This window comes from Lathyrus oleraceus, chromosome 5 (assembly GCF_024323335.1).
Source record: "Lathyrus oleraceus cultivar Zhongwan6 chromosome 5, CAAS_Psat_ZW6_1.0, whole genome shotgun sequence".
Lineage (NCBI taxonomy): Eukaryota > Viridiplantae > Streptophyta > Magnoliopsida > Fabales > Fabaceae > Lathyrus > Lathyrus oleraceus.
In genome coordinates, this window is record NC_066583.1 from 273,634,692 (window position 1) to 273,641,523 (window position 6,832).

Genomic DNA, 6,832 nt, shown 5'->3' on the forward strand with positions numbered 1-6,832 from the left:
CTTCATCCCTGGAGAGACGTCCTTCCCGGACTCCTTCCTCTAGCCTCATCCCCATGTTCACCATTTCGGTGAAGTCCGAGGGAGCACTAGCAATCATCCTCTCGTAGTAGAAAGAGCTTAAAGTCTTTAAAAAGATCTTTGTCATTTCTTTCTCTTCGAGTGGGGGAACAATCTGTGTAGCCAATTCACGCCACCTCCGGGCGTACTCCTTGAATGTCTCCTTCTCTTTCTGGGACATAGCCCTCAGTCGGTCCCTATCGGGAGCCATATCAACATTGTACTTGTACTGCTTGACGAAAGCTTCACCAAGGTCGTTGAAGGAGCGGATGTTCGCACTATCCAGACCCATATACCATCTGAGTGCGGCACCAGACAGGCTATCCTGGAAATAGTGGATGAGGAGTTGATCATTCTCGGTTTGCGTTGACATCTTGCATGCGTACATCACAAGATGGCTGAGAGGGCAAGTGTTCCCTTTGTACTTTTCAAAGTCAGACACTTTGAACTTGATAGGGATTTTGATGTTGGGCACAAGGCACAACTCAGCAGTAGATTTATCGAAGAGGTCTTTCCCTCTTAGAGTCTTCAGTTCCTTGCGCAGCTCAAGGAATTGGTCCTTCATAGCATCCATTTTCTCATAGACATCTGGGCCCTCAGACGGCTCAGAGTGATAAATGGTGTCTTCAACTCTCGGTAACATGTGCACAATGGGAGGTGGCACAGCAAGGACCAGGCTAGATGCCGGCAGAGAAGCAAAGGTCGGAGCAAGACCCTCTGGCACGAAATTTGCGGGCATCCCCCAGGGAAACCCGGCTGGCATAGTTGGCGGAGCGAAATGAGCGGTGACGGCGGGCACAGTAGAGGAAGCTACATCATAAATGACTGTCCTCGCGGGAGGAGTTGCAGGTGTTGGAGAAGACTGGCTCTGGGCAGCTAGCACTGACTCCATCATGGCAGTCAGCCTAGCTACTTCCTCCTTCAATTCACGGTTTTCTTGTTCAAGATGATCCATCAGCTTTGGTAGATTTTCCCTGGTGTTATACCGGTGCGTCAGCTTGTCTTCAAAATAAATGAAGAACACAGAGTTAGACCACTGATCAAGAAACTCTAAACAAAACCTGCTTATGCACATGATGCATGCAATGCTTGTGCATATGATTTATTTTTTATATCAGAGGAACTTTGTAGAGATCTATTTGCAAATATTTGGAAATATTACTCTTTTAAGACATATATGGAAATACTCATATCAATAATATTTGGAAAAATTTTACACCAAAGAAGTACAGTCTTGGTAACTAAATACAATACAAGAGAGAAGGAAATTGAACATCCTATGGAACCCTAGAAGCAATCGTCCAAAGCTCTCGAGACCGGAAGATAAGTTGCACGAAGCCTCTTCACCTCTCTATCATAAGCTGCTTCCATATCAGCTTTCTCCTTGGCGAGTCGATCATACTTCCTCTTCCAAAACCTGGATGACTGAGGAAGAAGAGAAGTAACCACATCATCTGGCTCATCAATAATCTGATGCTCCAGAAATTCTATCGCAGCATCTTTATCTCTGAGTTGCTGAAGTAGCTCCTCTCGCTCACGGACCCAAGCACGCGAACGGTCTTCATCTCTCAACTCCTCTACTCCTTGGTTAGGGAGGGTTGAAGGCCCAACCATAACCATAGGTGTAGGTCTTGGATAGTCATAGGGCATACGGTACTCAGAAGCTCTCTTCCTCACCCAAGAGGTGTAGGGTTCCAAAGCAATACAATTCTTCGGACCATTCCTTCCCTTCTTATGAATCTTCCTCCAAGCGTGGACCATCCTGCCCTTCAAGTTCTGGGGATCTTTACCCTCTTGAAAGAACACACCCTCTAACAAAATGTTATTAGGTTTATCGTTTAAGGGGAACCCAAGTTGACGGCGAGCCAAAATAGGGTTGTAGTTAATTCCACCACATGTACCAAGAGGAGGCACATTGGAGAATTCACCACAAGAGTCAATAATCTGGACACCATCATATACACGGTTATACCAAAAGATATCATCATTAGTGAGAGACATAAGTCTCGTAGACCACCATAGACATCCTTTGTTCTCCTTGAAGGTGAGCGTCTGAGGCAAGTGCGAAATAAACCACTTGTACAACAGAGGCAAACAGCACACAATGGTACCACCACCCTTTGCATTCCTCATATGCAAAGAGAAATAAGTGTCACCCAACAGAGTCGGAACGGGATTAAGAGTAGAGAAAATCCTAATGGCGTTCACATCCACAAAATTGTCGATGTTGGGGAATAACACTAGCCCATATATGAGAAGTACAAATATGGCTTCAAAGGCGTCCTCACTCATGGCCTTCCCAAACAAAGTAGCTTGGGCAATGAGGAAATCAGATGGGAGACCTTGAATTCCACCTTTAGTAGTCATATGAGCACCAATATCAGATACATCTATGTGCAACAGATCAGCAATCTCTTGGGAAGAAGGAACTCTCTCCAAGCCACTGAACAGCAACTGATCTAAGATAGGTATACCCACAAGATAGGCATACTCCTCAAGCGTAGGCAAAAGCTGGAAATCTGGAAAAGTGAAGCAACGGTACAGAGGATCATAGAACTGCACCAACACACTCATCAGACCTTCATCCACCTGAGTAGAAAGAATAGACAAAAGCTTCCCATGGCGAGCTTTGAACTCCAAGGGGTCTAATACATAGGATGTCAAACTCCTTAACTCTTTCAAGTCGGGTTGTCTGAAAGTGTACTTCTTCGTATTCCTTCTTTGCTTATCCATGTCTGAAAATTTGCAAATAGACCTCTTAAGTTCCTTGAAAAATTTCTCATTGTTGATGATATGGATGTGAGTGAATGCATGAATGCATGGATGCAACAATCACACTCAAGGATCAAGCAAGTCACACCACACAAAGGTCACGGGATGGATCAAGTCATCCTCAATATCAATCATCCATTTTGGTGGATTATGGTTTACACCTTATCAACACCCAAGTTCCATTGATATTGAGGATGTACGAGAAAGGATCAACCGCAAATCAAGGGTTTGTTGCAAGTCAAGAGCATGGAGTCTCAGTTAAGAACCACCCAAAGGGAGTGTACTATGGTTAAACCTGACAATCATGTTCTAAAAAGGTCCCCATAGTCATCATCTCATCTTTCGGATATTATCGGATAAACGACTACTCGTATTCCAAAAATATTCTCAAGAGAGACTCTTATGAGTGTAGTATCGCGTAACAATCGTATCAAATCTTACACTTGAACTACCTTCGCACTACGTCCTAAAATAGGCCAAGATGGGCTAGGTAATCTAAGGTCCTTGGCTTCTAAGGTTCTTATTGGAAAGAGTAATGCCTAACCACGACTACTCGTGTGACATTATTGATCCCAACATAACCTCCACCAAGTTAATGGGCTTGCAAGTCAACTTGCTAAGGAATAACTCCACACAAGTTAACAAGACTATGCCATTCTCTTATCATAAGTGCACTCGAGTTCGGGTATAGAACTCATCTCACAAGAGACCACCAAGCACACAAGTAATTGATATATCAAGCAATTCATACATTATAAACAATACAGTCATCCCAAATTTGCACAAAAATATGTCACAGATAAATATAGACATACAATACAACAAAGGCAAAAAGTAGGCTAAACCCACTAGGGTGAATAGCTCCCCAGCAGAGTCGCCATTTTTCTGTAGCGGGGTATTCGTTACCTTTAGATTTATTGACTAAATCAAAAGTAAATCATACAATTCGAGTCGCCACCGAACTTCTATTTATCCAAAGGAAAGGTTAGAAAGCGAACAAAAACCAAGTAAGAAGTTTTATCAAATCAAAAACTAATAAAAATGTCAGAGATCTGGGTAAGGGGGTTGGTTATGCAATGGGAAGGTTTTAAGCACCCAAAAAGTCCTTAGTACTCTAAGGGAGCCCTTTTTGCAAATGTTGTATGGTAGGTTGGTATTTGTGAAAATATTTGTGCAAATATAATTGGGGAGATGAGAAAAGAATATACAATATTTACAATTTTGTTGTTTGAATGGATAAACCCATTGCCTACGTACCATCACAAAGGTAGGATCAAAACCTCATAGTTCGGGGTAAAAATCTCAAAAGAAGTTGGTGAATTGATTTGGTCAAAAGCCTTAAGGTCTTTTGTTATCAAAGGGAGAAAACTCAACCTAAACTAACAATTCACCATGTGAGGAGAGCTTCATCATACGAGTGAGGGATCCACCCTATAATAAGTATGGAAGACTTATAGTCCAATCACTAAGGATAAGGTGAGGTTTACATCAACCACTATGATAACTCAAACCTATGGCTAATGTTTATGAAAAAAGATTTTAGTAACGGTGGCCATTGGAACCACAAAAACAATTTGAAGTGAGTTGTATTTACAAGTTAGAAGTATTCACAAAATGAAGTCAAAGTTGACTTAAGATTCAATTCAAAATAAGTATTAATGAAAAGAGTTTGAAAAATCAAAGGCATATGGCCTAGGTTAGAGTGGAGAGAAGAAGAGAAGGGTTGGTCCTAAACATGCAAAGATGAGAGAAGAGATAAAACCCTTGGAGTTCCTTTCTTGGGATCATAGAGATGATTCAAGATGCTCCTTTCTTTTGGACTTAGCAAGCAACAAGCAATCAAAATAATTAAACATTCAAGCTCCTAGGATCTCCATTTGGCTTGTCTCTCTTAGCTTGGCTATTCATGACAATGGTCCTTCTTACTATCTCAAGTTTGGAATCCCTATCACACGAGAACAAACAATCAAAAAGTTCACAATGCAATAAGAGGAATGGACAAAGAATGAGTTTAGATTAGAGGTCATTTCAAGTCAACTTCAAAATTAAGCATTCTAAAGGCATGGGGCCTAGTTACTCTTCAACAAATTTAGCATTCTAAAGGCATGAGGCCTAGTTGCTCTTGAAACTCCATTAAGCATAGGTAAGGTCCTAATTCTAAGTCATTTCTCCTTTTTGCATTGGGTTCACATAAACAAAAACAAAACAAGCACAAGGCAACAATATATTTACACAATAATGTGCTCAAGTGAGCAAAAGGCAAATGACATAAACATAAACATGAGCTCAAGTGAGCAAAAGAAAAAGTCAATATGAATAAATGAGCAAGAAATTAAATTGCATCAAAGTAAATTGCAAGAATTAAATGCTTGAATTAAAAGTTAGTAATTATTAATTAGTGTTAGTGTGCCATAAGGCAATTTAGCGCTATGTTAAGCAATCGTAAGTGGACTAATGTAGTAGTCACACCTATCTGACATCGGTCAATAAAACTATAGGCAAATAAACACAAGTTAGAGATCATGACTAGTAAGCCAAGCTCCTACAACTTGTCATGCCAAAAGAAAAGAAGAATGACCTTGTATGGATTTTAGGTTTTTTGCTTGACCAAGAAGCAACCTATCTTGGACACAAAGTAATTCACTTGATCTTTGATCAAGTTGAATTTGATTTGGATCAAAGAAGGTTAAGCCTCTCATATGTCAAGGCTAACCACAAATCATTAACTCATTGGTCAAAAGAAAAAGAAGAAGATGAGAGATGAAGATGGAATGTATAAAATGAAAATTCAAATGACATAACCAAAACACAATGATCAAATATGAATGGAATCAACATCAATCAATGGTAAACAGAAGTGAAATGAAGATTAGAAGTCAAGAAAGGTCAAACATATTTTTGGTATTTTTTGGAATTAAAATAATACATAAAATAAAATGAATAAAGCATGGTCAAACTTCAAATTCAATTCAAACAACTTGGATAAGTCCAATTGAATCATCATGAGTCTAACATGGTTAAACAAGGTTTGACAAATTTTCTCAACATTTTTTGAAAACATAAACTATTTTAAAATCAATTAAAAGCATTAAAATATAACAAAAATGAATTAAAATCTCAAATTAATTAAGAAATTGATGAGAATATTTTTATAGACTTATCATGATCTAAATGTGTTAAGAAAATATTTTTTGGAATTTTTGAATATCTAAAAGTATTTAAAATGAATTAAAAACAATTAAAAACAAAATAATTCACAAAAAATATTAAATGGAATCACAAAAATAATTAAAAATCAGATTATGAAACTAGATTTCAAAAGAAAATTTTTGCAATTGGTCTCATATTTTTGTGATTCCAAATAAAAGAGTTATGAATTTTTGAAAATAAAAGGAATTAAAGAAAATAAAACAGAAATTAAGAAAATCTGGAAAATCCACAGCGCTTGGATCAACATTCATTAATTGACGTGGCCAATCCAAGGGACATGAGGCGCGCGCGCATGGTGATCATTAGTCAACAGCATCACACGTTGGATTAAAAATAGTAAACATAATGCATGGCCACGATTAGAACGGAGAAGTGAGATCCAAGGGATACAAGCCATCCACGTGGGGACGGTGGTGGAAACCACCGTCTTCTCCGGTGAACAAACAGAAATTGGCCACCAGTTGCAGGTTTTGCAACCTCAACCAAACCACACGTGCCTTATACCAAATTAAAGTTGGGGTGATGTACATCACCCCTATAACCTTGGATTATACTCAAGATCCCTATGGAAGGGGAAATCTGATATGGAAAATCCAAGTGTTCAATCTGAAATGCATCAATTCATGAAATTAAAGCCACCATTGGCTTGCCTCTCACACGAGGACTTCAGAGAACCAAACAAACACAAGAAAATCACATCATATAAGGAGATTCAGATCAAAACAGTTGAGATGTAAACCTTTGAAGTGCAACTTTGATGAGCACGATCCAACCAAACTCTTGCTTGCAGCTT